Below are 15,538 nucleotides of genomic sequence, written 5' to 3'. Positions count from 1 at the left end.
AATAAAAGATTGTCGGTGGTAATGAAGCGCGAAGCGTGTTCATCTTCACGATGAAAAGTGTGCAGCTGAGCACGCCTCCTTGGGGTACACCCGTTTCTTGCGTAAAAGGACGCGAAAGTACATTACCGACCTTTACCCGGAAGGTACGACTGGACAGATAGCTTTCTATGAGGTTTAGCATATTCCCATGGATGCCCATTTCTGATAGGTCCCTTAAGATTCCGTAACGCCACGTTGTATCGTACGCCTTCTCCATATCGAGGAATAAGAATAAAAAAGACTGTTTGTGTACAAATGCATCTCGGATATTTGCTTCTACCCGTACGAGATGGTTGGTTGTGGAGCGCCCTTCTCGGAAGCCGCACTGATAAGGATCAAGCATTTTGCTCTGTTCAAGGAAATGAATGAGTCGCCGATTAATCATATTTTCAAATACCTTACAAAGGCAACTTGTCCGGGCTATCGGGCGGTAACTTGCCACTGAGGAAGGATCTTTGCCTTGTTTCAAAACCGGGATCACAATGGCTTCTTTCCATGCAACCGGGAGGTATCCTGCAGCCCAAATTGTGTTGAAAATTGCGACTAGTGTAACATGGGTGTCTTTATGTAAGTTTTGGATCATTTGATACATGATTCTGTCAGATCCCGGTGCAGAGCTCTTGCAGGCGCTCAAGGCAGCTCTCAACTCGGCAATACTAAAAGGACGGTAGTATGGGTAATTCTCTCGACATTTTCTCATGAGTGGCTTACGTTCTTTTATTTGTTTAAATTTCAGAAAGGATTGCGAGTAATGGTTGTCACTTGACACGCTCTCAAAGTGCTCCCCAAGTGAGTCCGCCTGATATTGTAAGGTATCGCCTTCTGTGTTTACCAAAGGGAGTGCATATGCTTGTCGCCCTCTTATCCTGTTGACACTGTTCCAGGCTTTGGCCTCATCTCTGAACGAGTTAATACTCGATAGAAACTTCTGCCAACTTTCTCGTCTGGCCTGTCGGCGGGTTCGCCTGCCTTGGGATTTGACTTCTTTAAAGTTGCTAAGATTCTCCGCAGTGGGAGAAGCGCGTAGCAACCCCCACGCCCTGTTCTGTTTTTCCCGAGCGATCCTACAATCGTCGTTCCGCCACGGGACACGCCGTTTGCAGGCCAAGCCTTTTGCTTCTGATATGCACTTAGATGCGACATCTATTATGAATGCTGTAAAGAACTCGACTGCAGCATCAATTCCTAACGAAGACAGGTCCAGCCCATGAGATACTACTAAGAGATCGAAATTTCTCCCAATCAGCTGTCTCTATCTTCCACCTAGAAGCGTGTGGTGGATATTCGTTTTCTTTAGGTGATCGTAGCAGTATAGGGAAGTGGTCGCTGCCGTAAGGGTTGTCGGTAGCTTCCCATTCATGTTCAGGCAGTACAGACGGGGATGCTATGCTAAGATATATGGAAGAATAGGTTCTTTTTGCACGAGAGTAATATGTGTGTTGCTTCTTATTCAACAGACACGCACCAGAAGAAAAAAGGAACTGTTCGACAAGACGTCCTCGCGCATCTATACGAGGGTCGCCCCACAGGGAGTTATGTGCATTGAAGTCGCCAAGAACAACATAGCGTTCTGGCGATTCATCTATAAAGGTCTGAAATTCATGTTTGCTTAGTTTATAATGTGGGGGAATATAAAGCGAGCAAATAGTGATAAGTTTGTTTAGCAGAATAACTCGAACCGCCACTGCTTCAAGGGCCGTTCGTAGCTGTACACGTTGACAGGCTATGCTTTTTTGAATCATAGTTGCAACACCGCCCGATGATGCGACAGCATCATCGCGATATTTGCGAAAAGTAACATACTGTCGAAGAAGGTTGGTGTATTTTGATTTCAAGTGTGTTTCCTGTAAGCACAGCACTTTTGGATTGTGTTTATGGATGAGTTCTTGAACATCATCAAGATTCCTAAGTAGACCTCTGACATTCCATTGAATGATTTGTGTATCCATATTTTAAATTAAATTGTTGCTGTGTTTACAAACGGAAGGGATGTCTTAGATTACAGAGCCCTTTCGAGGCCCTGTAACTGGGGTTTTGCTCTTTTTGAAGTGTTCGAGGGAACCTCGCCGCTCCTTAGACGCCTGGTGCGCCTTGAGGATAGGTGTAGTGTCCATTGCCTCTTGTGAGGCGCCGGACACGTGCTCTTGCGAGCGAGAAGTTTCCCGAGAGGGTCCCGCCTTGGAGGGCAAGACCCCTGCACCCACAAGCCCGGAGGTCGATGGGGCTCCCTGGGGGATTTGGCTGCGCCGGCCGTTGCCAGCGCTAGAAGGGACCTGGGAGGTTGAGGCAGCCTCGGCTGCGCCCACCTTCGGGGTCGATGATCCCTTCTCCTCGGTTGACGGAGCAGCGCTAGCTGCAACCGCCGCGGGGGCAGATGCCGTAACTGCCGACTCACTGCTTGTGGGTCGGACAGCCGCCGGAGGCCGTTGTGACGCTGCCCCCTGACGCGCCACGTCGGCAAAGGTTTTCTTGGGCAAGTATGATACCCGCCTCCGTGCCTCCTTGAAAGTTATGTTTTCCTTGACTTTGATTGTAACAATTTCCTTTTCTTTTTTCCAGGAAGGGCACGACCGCAAGTACGCGGCGTGCTCCTTATCACAGTTTAAACAGTGGAGAGCGTTCGCACAAGCTTCAGTGGTGTGTTCGTGGGCACTGCATTTCGCACATGTGTGGCGGCCGCGGCAGCTCTGCGAACTGTGGCGGAAGCGCTGGCACTTGAAACATCGCAGTGGATTTGGCACGTACGGCATAACACGGAGCTTTATGTACCCGGCCTCGATTGACTGGGGTAGGACACTTGAATTGAAGGTGAGTATTAGGTGTTTGGTTGCAATCTCTTTACCATCGCGCCTCATTTTTATTCTTCTCACATTGACAACATTCTGCTCACTAAAGCCCTCCAAGAGCTCTGCGTCTGTCAGGTGAAGCAAGTCATCGTCTGAGACAACGCCGCGGGTAGTGCTCATAGTTCGGTGCGGAGTCACTGTCACTTGAACGTCCCCAAATGACACGAGACTGGGTAGCTTTTCAAATAGTTTCAGATTCTGGAGCTCCAAGAGGAGATCTCCACTTGCCATCCTTGTTGCCTTGTAACCTTGACCAAGAGCCTCAGTTAAGGACTTTGAAACTAGAAATGGGAGATTGTGCGTACTTGTGTGTCAGCCTTTTCCGAGTGAATCACATGAAATCGTGGGAAGTTGTGTCTTTCACGACCAAAGAACTTGAATACATCTTCGGTGCGCCCTCTTTTCTGAGGGCGATCAAGGAGGGGTGGGAAGGAATTTGCCATAGAACTTAATTTTCGGCAATTACGCCTGCCACCCACCATGGAGCCCAACAAGGGGACGTTACAGGGACTGTAAAAACAGGTCCTGCAAACGCCAGCTGTACGTTATCACTATAACCAAATATGAGATAACCTAGGTTGGTTATTCACACAAGGTTAACCCTTGCTGCCTGGAAATATTGGAAGTAAACTGAAGCTAGGAGAAGACAGGAAAGATGAAAAAGTAAGAGAAAGACGAAGGCCGGAGGGAGAGAGAGAGACAGGAAAAGGCAACTACCGATTTCCCCCGGGTGGGTCAGTCCGGGGGTGCCGTCTATGTGAAGCCAAGGCCAAAGGGGTGTGTTGCCTCCGCCGGGGGGCCTTAAAGGTCCAAACACCCGGCATCGGCTCAACCCCCAGGATCCCCTTTTCCCCGGACACGGCTAAGCCACGCACGGTTAAACGCGGGAGGGTCCAACCCTCGTGTGCTCGGGTACGTGGTGTCGCAACACACCATACGCCTGCAGACGCAGACGCCCCTGCGGGGTGCTCTTGCTGTTGTCTTCATTTAAATGCCAGCTGTCTCTAACTTTCGAATTTTTTCGCTCGAAGGTATTTGACTATTTAGCAAATAGGTTAATATTCTCCACATTGTTTCTTTAGACCCAGCAGCTCAAGTGAATGTATAAGCGAAGTGTTTACGGCTAACGTTTTCCAAAGTTTTATTTACGCAATTGAAAAAAATTGTATATGATTCAAACATTCCTTTGCTCTTGGCTTTTAAATTTTCGTCGCAATATGGTGTTTTGTTCCTGTAAAACTGGAGTTGGTTATCGATAACCTCCACTACGGAAAGGTTCCAGTAATACGGACTAAAACACTCCTGATCCATACTGCCAATACACCAATATTTGCGCTTATGATTACGTTTCTTGGCATGTATTCTTAAAATTTAGCGCAAACTGTTTCTAAATGTTTTCTTGGCTAGTTTTCTAGAAAGATTTATTTTCTTATTATTTTATTGGAAACTTAAGACGTGATTAGACTAATGTGACAGGTAGCCATACTTGTTCACAAGCCATCCATATTACGAACAACAGGTGGGTGGTGCAATATTCGGAGAATGGGAAAAATTGTCATCCGCTTTTACTGTAATACGAAGCTGAATAGGACACCAGAATATTTGATTTGCAGTTTTGTTCTCTTTTCACAACTTGCTATCCCTAGCGCGCTTTGGCAGAACTGATTTGTCATATTCAGTGTCTTGATGCTTCGGGTTGGTGATCAACACGGCCTCCCCTTGCACTCTGCAAGGCTCCTGGTTCGCTCATATGCTGGTTTGCTGGTTGCTAAGCGACCGATTTAAAGCCGTTAGTCCTGGGTTCCATCTTCGCATGAGGGCAATTTTTCCTTCAACGTTGCAGGTTTGTTTATGGGAATAGCGATGTAGAGTTTTGTGGTTTTTGTGTCCCACTGCAGTTCCTGCAGTTCAGAAAATGCGGCTTTTTCCCCTTCGATTAAAATGTCAACCGTTCACGGGTTTCCGCAGCATTGCCTTGCCTATTTGCGACGTGTGATATCAGATATTTCCCCAGAAGCTTCGTGCGGTCCACTGTAAGTGTCTCGTGAGTTCGCTTCATTGACGCGCATTCAAAGTGTAAAACTGGCTTTTAAAATGCTTTCTGACTGTCGCCATAAGCTGATGCGAAGCTAGGATACAACGAGAACCACATAATGAGGGAAGGGCAACTTACGAAAAGAAACGTAGTCCATGAATTCCCTGTCGCAGCGCTTTGTCCTTCGAGAAAGATTTGGCTCTGATAGTGGTGTAAGGTTCGTCGGACGATCTCACCGCTGCCACCATTTGTTAGAGTTGTCGGACGATCTGCGAGCTGTAGGCCGATCTCACCGCTGCCATTCAGATGTAAGATTTGGCAGTCGTAGCTGTAGGAAGGAGCTTGACTTTTCGTTGGGACTTAGGAGAGCAGGATTTATTTACATGTTATTTACAGTTGAACATGAGATACATAGACAGTCTAGCGTGATTCTCAAATGGAGCCCGCAAGACGAAGCATACAGCAAACGAGCACACAGCTCACGAGTCCATTTCGAGCACGACAACGAGCACACTCTATCAGCCGACAATCGCTGCTTATAAGCACTCCGCTCGACGTCATAGTTCGACGTCATTGTAGATGACCCGCCCTTTTGGAGGAGGCGGGCTCTCGACTTGGAGGAGGAGGAGGGCTCACACGCACATACACACACACACAAATAGGTGCAATTGTCTGGAGCCGCCATCAGAGGGGCTTCGTAGAAATCTGAGCCGTTCCGGGTAGCGCTTTCGGGTAGCACATTGTCTTGCGTCTTAGTCGGCGCGTGGGAAGGATCCATCGACGGCGTTCCCGCGGCAACTCCCGCACTCATAGCACAACAGGGCGGCGTTGTCGCGTTGCGCACAAAGCCTGCTTTGTCGAACTCGGAGCCGTCCCGGGTGGCGCGTCCAGGTATCACATTGTCTGGTGTCTCGAAAAGCGCATGGGGAGGTTCCGCCAATTACCTCCCCTCGAGAACTCCACTGAGCTGACCCCTCGCCACGTGGCTGCCAGTTATCCGCAGTTCTCTGAACTGCGCCACCATCCCGCTTGGATCGGAGCACGTGCAGCGGGCTGAAATAGCTGCAGGCCGATCCTAACAGTGAGCAATGGAGCAAGTTGGAAGCGGCAAACTGTGAGGCATCGCGGTTGCTTTATGAAACAGGCTCGAGCCAACGTTGAGCTGACTTATGAACTGTTATCGGCCCAACGCTCGTAACGTCCTCTGCCGGTTTCCATCCCGTCGCTGAAGACCTCCTCATTTATGTTTATGGCTGGGTATGACCTCCGTAATAATATTTTTTGATAGCGTTGTCAGAAACTTTCTTGCTGATTTTCATCTCATTTTCGATGATTTCATAACGTTCGTGTGCATAGAATTGTTATTTGTTAATCGAGTAGCTAACGCCAAACCAGTGCGCAAGCAGCCCACCCAGCTTGTCGCAATAGCTTGTGAGTGGGGCACGACGCAAGGGCGGCTAACACTCTCGACGGTGTTTACCCAATCCGGGCTCTCTCAGTGTTTCTATGCTCGCGGACAACTTTCTGTTGCAATGAAGGGAAAGCTACGTAGGCAAAGCGGCAACACGAGAGAGCGCTTCTGAAAAAAGACTGGCGTTTTCATCCACGTTAGCTTAAGCTCGGGAAAAGAACACGTAAACACCTTATTAGCAGCACTTAAGCAGGACAAAACACACAGAAGAATGGAAACGCTTGCTTATTTTACGGCCTTTCCCTTCCGCGTCTGGGCAAACGCCAAACCACCAGACGTGGAAGCTGCGTCTGTTCCGAGCCATCAAAAGCACTGTCAAACGCTGGCGGACTACTTGGCGCGGTAACACATGTGCAGAAGCTCCACACCCGTCGCTTTGCCTTCACTGCCAGAGAGAGTTGTCCGCAATACTGTAGGCACAGCAGGCAAACACCGAAAGTCTGCCTAGCCAGGAAAGCCGCATTAGCGAGTGCTACATAAGTAGATAAATTTGGCGAAAAGTAATGGCGCGCTTAAGTTGCTTCATTGTTGCAGAGAGTAGATTAAAAGGCATGTGTTGATAAGGAAGAGTAAAATGAATGTTGCAGTAGTTTTTAAAATCTTTTTATACTCATTAATTTATTATTTGGAAAATGCGGGTATAGCGTTATCCACTTTGGAGGTCCTGTATTGTGACATGCGCGAGCCGATCTATGGGAAGTTGGCTCCATGCACAACACGCTGAAGGTGCCATGGTGATAACCATGCAAGAATAGAAAAATAATAATGTCGGTGAAGCAACGAGAAGACGTACAGAAATAATTACACGTGGAATGAGAAAGTGTACCGGCAGGGATTCATTGTCTGTAACGGCAGGGGTGCAAACAGGTACCTAAGTATAGCGAGTACAAGGAGGACAACGGCGTTTGAGTTGGCTAGCTCATTTTTCTTCCATGCATACCATTACGCGCCATGAACACAAGCAAGCTATATTTTCTCACTAGACAACAGTTCAGCAAAACTGCATGTCGTCAGAGCGCCCTAATATCCCGCTTTTATGGCTCCAAGATCCTCATTTCAAAAATAAATTTGCCCGATAGAAGCACCATGGCTGGATGTCACGAGCCAATAGACCTATGATACGAAAGTTAATGAATGGACAGATGCTAACAATATGCATTAATCTTCATATCGGTACCGCATTCTTTGAAAACTCGAGGTGAACTTACTTCAGAGTAACGTATTGATTATCACCAAAGAAATCAATGCATTGATGGATATTGTTTCTCGGCGCAAGGGCCAGAAATGGCCAAAGAGCGCCACACCAAAGAAATCAAGTGTTACTGGAAAAGAAAAAGGGAATTACTGCCGAGTTTCAGCTCTGGCAACTCGAAGTGACGGCGAGGAATCCGAAGGCTGGTCATGAGACAATCTTGCTGCTTATCATCATCATCAGCCTGGTTACGCCCACTGCAGGCCAAAGGCCTCTCCCATACTTCTCCAACTACCCCGATCATGTACTAATTATGGCCATGTTGTCCCTGCAGACTTCTTAATCTCACCCGCCCACCTAACTTTCTGCCGCCCCCTGCTACGGTTCCCTTCCCTTGGTTAAGGTCATCTTTAGCGAACACGTTAAGTTACAGTGTGGTGACATCGAACGTGCACATCGCCTTGGCCGGCCACGTTCTGATCAAGCTCGACCAATTATAGTTAAATTTCTGAACTTTAAATCTAAACTCGAAGCATTTCAAAATGCACCTAAACTAAAATATCTCACGGAACCAAAAGTTTGGCTAGACGAAGACTTTTTCCCGAAGGTCCTACATGCACGAAAAAAGCTGCGCGACTTCGCCAAGGCCAATGTCAGAGAAAACGAGCGTTATTCTGTAAGATTTGATAAGCTTTACATAAAAAAATTTTGTTTACCGGTATGATTCGGCAACAGATAGCGTGAAAAAACTTTTTTCTAGGCACTCGCCCCCCAAGAATTGATAGTCTACCCCAAAGAAAGCCAACCATAACAAAACCAAACCAATCTCCTTGGTCTTGGCAAACTTTCGCAGCATACATAAAGTAGATGCACTCAAAGCTATAGCACATACCTGCTCAGCTGATATCATCGTGGGTACGGAAACGTGGCTAACCGAAGACGTTGCATGTCACGACATCGCGCTTCCACCATCGTTCGTTTTATTTAGGAAAGATAGGGCTGATTCTCGACGAGGAAGAGGAGTGCTCATTGCGATTAACAAAGACTTTCATGCATCTCTTACCCCTATCGACTCTCCCTTAGAAATAGTCTGGGTTTCTGCACAACTTGGTCATAAGTTTTGCATTATTGGCGCCTGGTATAGGCCACCAAGTAGCCAACCTGAATTCATTGATCTGTTAAATGACGCTATCGAGCAGATCCTTGTTAGGCACCCGAATTGCCTCCTATTTTTAGCTGGTGACTTTAATTTTCCCGCGATTAACTGACCGACGCTAACTGTTGGCTCCGATAATAACCGACAGGAGAACATTAACTTTCTTCATTTACTTCAATATCACCAGCTCACCCAAATTGTTCACGAGCCCACTCGCGGTAAACACATCCTGGACCTTATCCTAACAACCCATCCTGAGTTCTGAGACATCCACGTCTTGGAAGAAATAAGTGACCACAAAGTTGTGCACTGTTCTCTTCTACTTCCACGGACCGACAAAACAAAAACCAGGAAGCTTATCGACAGCTACGCACGTGCGGATGTTGAAAAAATGAACCTGTTGCTGGAAACTTTCACAAATAGCTTTCAGGCGAATTTTCATACTTCCCGCTCAATCTGTCACTATCAAATTCAAGACGTCTCACGTTACTTCATCGACGGCTGCAGAACTCGCAGCTATCCGTGCTGCTCTGGAGTTTATAGGTCCCAATTCACCACATTCCTGGTCCATCTTTTGTGATTCAAAGGCAGCTCTCCAGTGTCTGCTGTCCCCTTTCAACCACGGACCAAATGTACAACTAGTCGCAGACATCCGACTACTCCACCATTACGCAATCGACAAGGGACACAACATCATCTACCAGTGCATACCGGGTCACTGCGGAATTTCGGGGAATGACAGTGCGGATGACGCTGCCCGGTCGGCCCATGATGGTGCCCAGATTGTACCCATACCGCTGTCAAGAACAGATGCAGCGACAAGTCTTCGCTCCATTGCACGCGAGCTTACGCTAACTCTGTGGAACACCAGCGAATTCACGAACACACGTCTTCACAGATTAGATCCAAGTTTGCAACTCCGTCTTCCACCAGGGTTGCCACGAGCGGAAGCAACACTTCTGTGCCGCCTATGGCTCGGCGTGGCATTCACGAACTCATATTCCTTCCGTATTGGAATGGCCGACAGCCCTGCTTGCGACACCTGCGGCTGCGAAGAGACGATCGCGCACCTCCTCTGTGACTGTCCACGTTACAATGTGCAAAGAAAAGTGCTCGTGACCGTGCTCGAAAAACTGGACAATCGCCCCTTCACAGAAGAGAAAGTTCTAGGACACTGGTCCAGACGGGTTTCGGCACTCAAGGCCTTAAGGGCCTTGCTCAAGTTCTTAAGGACATGTGAATTGTGCGAACGACTTTGACTATTGTTGCGCGTAACATCGCGTTCCTGTGTGCATTTTTCTTGTTTTTTTTCTTCTCTCTTCCTTCTCCTTTTATTCCCTTTACCCCTTTCCCCAGCACAGGGTAGCCAGCCGGTATTTACACTGGCTAACCTCCCTGTCTTTCCTTCCCTTTTGTCTCTCTCTCTCTTCATAACCGTACGACTAATGAAAATTGGAAGTTGTTTCGTGACAAACTAAAAGAAATTGAAGATTCCTGCGTGCCAAAACTAATGATAAGTACGCGTACCAACGATCCTTGGTTCACTACAGATGTCAACAGGGCACTAAATAGGAAAAAAAGAGCATATAGTAAAGCGGTTCGAACAAAGGAAGCTACAGACTGGGAAAAATTTAAAACCATGCCCAAAATAGCTGAACAACTAATTTCTGAAGCCAAAAACAAATATTTTAATTTTACACTTCCTAGTTTGATAAAAACTAACCCTAAGAAATTCTGGAACACTGTTAATCCTAAAACCGCTAGTATGGTTCCTGTTATTTTGGACGCCCACGGCAGCTCTCTCCCTATCGAACAGTGTGCAGAACAATTCAATAGCCACTTCTCACAAGTTTTTACGAACGAATTGCCCATTTACAATCCACTGCTGCTTCCTGAGGCCGATATGCAGATTCCATTTTCACCCATTAACATATCTGCGCTTGGCGTGGCTCGTGCAATTGAACGCCTACCTCACCACACTAGCCCAGGACCCGATGGTATCAACGCGAAACTCTTAAAAATTACCGGCCAACACACAGCTTTCCTGCTATCTCTCATTTTCCAACAGTCACTTCATACGACATGTGTGCCAGAAGATTTGAGATCCGCTTGTGTAATGCCGGTATTTAAATCTGGTGACAGATCCGTTCCTAATAATTGCAGGCCAATTTCACTAACATCGATATGTTACAAGGTACTCGAACACATATTATACACTAACATTATGACTCATATTAACCAGAACAACTTGCTTCATAACAACCAACATGGCTTCCGTAAACATTTATCGTGTCAGACGCAGTTATTTGAGTTAATAACGGACCTTCATCAAGCAATCGACTCTTCCTTCTACATTGACTCCATCTTTATTGATTTCTCTAAAGCCTTTGATCGCGTGCCTCATAACCGCCTGATGATAAAGATACGCAACCTGCAGCTGGACCAACGTACTACGCAGAGGGTCAACGCATTTCTAACAAACCGCTTTCAATCAGTTAAGTTAGGGAGCTTCTTATGAAGACGTACAGGTGTTGCTTCAGGAGTACCCCAGGGTTCGGTGCTGGGTCCACTGCTTTTCTTAATATATATTAATGACATCACGTCGAACATAACATCAACAATACGGCTATTTGCAGACGACTGCGTAATTTACCGAGCAATATCGAGCCCTTGCGACATCACTGCTCTCCAGACTCACCTTGATGAACTAACTCATTGGTGCGCCAGGTGGCAAATGGTTATTAACGCAGACAAAACTAAACATCTCAAGTTTTCTTCCGCTGCTAACACAAGTCCAGTTAATAATACTATCATTGAAACTGCAGCGTCGGTAAAATACCTCGGTGCAAATCTTACCTCTGATTTATCCTGGAACACTCATATTGAACTGATTACTACCAAAGCCTTAAAAAACTTGGTCTTCTTAAACACTGACTACACCAAGCCTACCAGGATACAAAACTTCACGCATTCAACATGCTAATCAGGCCTGTGATAGAATACGCGCCAGTGATCTGGAACCCTCATTATACCTATCTTATTAACATGTTGGAATCTATACAAAACAAGGCTGCACCATTCATCCTTTCCCGTTACTCTCGGCATCAAAGTTTAACATCACTGAAAATATCGCTCCATCTCCCGCGTCTGGCCACGCGCAGAAAATTCAGCCGCTTATTCTTTTTCCACACTCTCTACCACAATAACCCACCATTTGCAAGTTCACATCTTCTCCCGGCGCCGCACACATCGGCTCGTGTAGATGATATGAAGAAGACTAAACCCATCTTCGCTCGAACAGAACCATTCAAATACTCACCTTTGGTCCTGGCTATCGAAGAGTGGAATTCGCTTCCTTCTAGCATTCCGGCTGTCGTTGAAACATGATCATTTCAAACAGCTCTCTGGTCATACTTAGAAAATTCCAACGTAAAATGATGTGCGTCTTTGTTTTTTCCTTTCTTCTTTTTTTTTTCGTGCCGGCCGTATCGTTCCGTGAATGTTAGATGCCATGTGTTGCAACTTCTGAAGGTGCTGATATTTTTTCTTTGTGGAATTTGCTACATGTACAATTTTCGAGATCCTGCTCCTAGCCATTTTTTTCTCTTAATAACTTGTACCTGGCTTCTTAACTTGCTCATTTCTGTCTTCAGCCGTTTATAACCTGCGTTGTATATTTATAAGTTGTATATTGTAGCTGTATAAGTTGTATAGTAGTGTTGTATATTATAAGAATCCCCCCCTATGTAATGCCTGCATGGGCCTTTAGGGTATTGAAATAAATAAATAAATAAATCAGCCTGGTTACGCCCACTGCAGACCAAAGGCCTCTCCCATACTTCTCCAACTACCCCGATCATGTACTAATTGTGGCCATGTTGTCCCTGCAGACTTCTTAATCTCACCCGCCCACCTAACTTTCTGCCGCCCCATGCTACGTTTCCTTCCCTTGGAATCCAGTCCGTAACCCTTAATCACCATCGGTTATCTTCCCTCCTCATTACATGTCCGGTCCATGATCCTTTCTTTTTCTTGATTTCAACTAAGATGTCATTAACTCGCGTTTGTTCCCTCACCCTATCTGCTCTTTTCTTATCCCTTAACGTTACACCCATCATTCTTCTTTCCGTAGCTCGTTGCGTCGTCCTCAATTTAAGTAGAACCCTTTTCGTAAGCCCCGAGGTTTCTTCCCCGTACATGAGTACTGGTGAGACACAGCTGTTTTACGTTTCTCTCGACGGATAATGGCAACCTGCTGTTCATGATCCGAGAATGCCTGCCAAACGCACCACAGCCCATTCTTATTCTTATGATTATTTCAGCCCCATGATCCGGATCCGCAGTCACTACCTGTCCTAAGTAGATGTATTCCTTTACCACTTCCAGTGCCTCACTACCTATCGTAAACTGCTGTTCTCTTCCGCGACTGTTAAACATTACTTTAGTTTTCTGTAGAATAATTTTTAGACTCACCCTTCTGCTTTGCCTCTCCAGGTCACTGAGCATGCATTGCAATTGGTCCCCTGAGTTACTAAGCAAGGCAATATCATCAGCGAATCGCAAGTTGGTAAGCTATTCTCCATTAACCCTTATCCCCAATTCCTCCCAATCCAGGCCTCTGAATACCTCCTGTAAACACGCTGTGGATAGCATTGGAGATATCGTATCTACCTGGCTTACGCCTTTCTTTATTGAGATTTTGTTGCTTGCTTTTTGGAGGACTACGGTGGCTGTGGATCCACAATATTTATCTTTCAGTATTTTTACATACGGCTTGTCTACACCCTGATTCCGTAACGCCTCCATGACTGCTGATGTTTCGACTGAATCAAACGCTTTTTCGTATTCAATGAAAGCTATATATAGGGGTTGGTTATATTCCGCACATTTCTCTATCACCTGATTGATAGTTTGAATATGGTCTATTGTTGAGTAGCCTTTACGGAATCCTGCGTGGTGCTTTGGTTAACGGAAGTCTAAGGTGTTCCTGATTCAGTTTCAATTACCTTAGTAAATACTTTGTCGGCAACGGACAGTAAGCTGATCGGTCTATAATTTTTCAAGTCTTTGGCCTCGCCTTTCTTATGGATTAGGATTATGTTACCGTTCTTCCAAGATTCCGGTACGCTCGAATTCATGAGGCATTGCAAGCACAGGGGGGCCAGTTTTTCTAGAACAATCTGCCCACCATCCTTCAAGAAATCTGCTGTTACCTGATCCTCCCCAGCTGCCTTCCCCCTTTGCATAGCTCCCAAAGCTTTCTTTACTTCTTCCGGCGTTACTTGTGGGATTTCAAATTCCTCTAGACTATTCTGTCTTCCATTATCTTCGTGGGTGCCATTGGTACTGCATAAATTTCTAGAGACCTCCTCAGCCACTTGAACGATCTCATCCATATTAGTAATGATATTGCTGGCTTTGTCTATTAACGCATACATCTGATTCTTGCCTATTCCTAGTTTCTTCTTCACTGCTTTTAGGCTTCCTCCGTTCCTGAGAGCATGTTCAATTCCATACATGGCTCCTCATGGGCAAGCGCTAAAAGTATCCGCTGGCCTGGCCTGTCTAAGATTTGAAAAAGAATTTAAATTGCCGATGTTGCTTGTTCATGTTTTTTAAATTTTTAATCATTCGCAGGAAAGGCCAAATTACTAAACCAGATAAAATAAAAATATATATACCTTGCAAGGGGACAAACAGAAGAGTGCAACGATGAACCTCCTATCTGCCTCCCTCCCTCCTTTCTGTTAGGAGGAGAGAAGGAGGTGATACAAAGCGCCCCGGCGATATGCTGCACTTCTATATAGTGCTCCGCTCGTAAGTTGTAGCGGGGGGCCGACCGCGCCAACGCTCGCAGATAAATGTCGCCGCTGCAGCAGCGTCAATGTCTCCAGCTACAAATGCGGAGAGCTACAGGACTCAAATGTGGCCAGCAGGAAGCGTGCGCCTTGAGCCGGAAAATGCGGCGCCAAGTACAGCGACGAGTGCTATTGAAACTGAGACCACAAATCAAGCAACGTGCGGCGTCACGCATACGGCGCGCTGTCCCAGGACTCAAAGTCTGGTGCGCGCATTTGGCTACGGATTGCATGAAGCCAACAGCGTTAGTCGGGGTTGCTTTGCGAACGCCGACTGCCTCACGTCCCTGCTATGCTTGTTTTATTGTGATAGCAATTATATGGGCACTCAAGGGTGCCCAAGTGCGATAAAATCATCGCCCCGCGTTGTATGCTGTAGGTGAGAGTGAAAGCGTGAGAGAGCCAGCTGTCGAACCGCGGCTTTATATCGCCTATGCGAGGAAGGCTGTCCGGAAGCGCACCCTAGGGTGTTTCAAAGGAGGGAAGGGAAGGGGGGGCGCGTTCATCGTCGACGACTGTTAGTGCACTCTAGTGGTTGCCTAAAGAGACTGACAACCGGCCAGAGTGTTGTGAGGCATTGATGGAAGTTAAATGACCATGAATGACAAAAGAGAGTCGTCCAACGCATATGCGTGGCTGCCGAAACTTTCGAGAATACAACGAGGCTGTCCTACGCTGCATCACGGCCTCAGAGACCCGATGGGGCCACCGTAATTGCGCGTGGAACACGACAACACGAAAATGCGAGTTAATTACAAACATGGAAACATTCTGCCTCCACTCCATCCTGTGAAAGTAGATGTACAGAGAAGCTGTTGCCGATGTTACACAAGGGCAACCACCTCAAGGCTTCGCACCATCGAGATCTGCGCAGCCACAGCAACTGCGTTCGTGCCCTCTCCGTTTGTGCTTCGGTGCCGAGGTGCTTGCTTTGCATGTTC

Source organism: Dermacentor andersoni, chromosome 6 (genome assembly GCF_023375885.2).
Source record: "Dermacentor andersoni chromosome 6, qqDerAnde1_hic_scaffold, whole genome shotgun sequence".
Classification (NCBI taxonomy): domain Eukaryota; kingdom Metazoa; phylum Arthropoda; class Arachnida; order Ixodida; family Ixodidae; genus Dermacentor; species Dermacentor andersoni.
The sequence above is the reverse complement of the archived record's forward strand: the minus strand, read 5'-3'. Positions refer to the sequence as shown.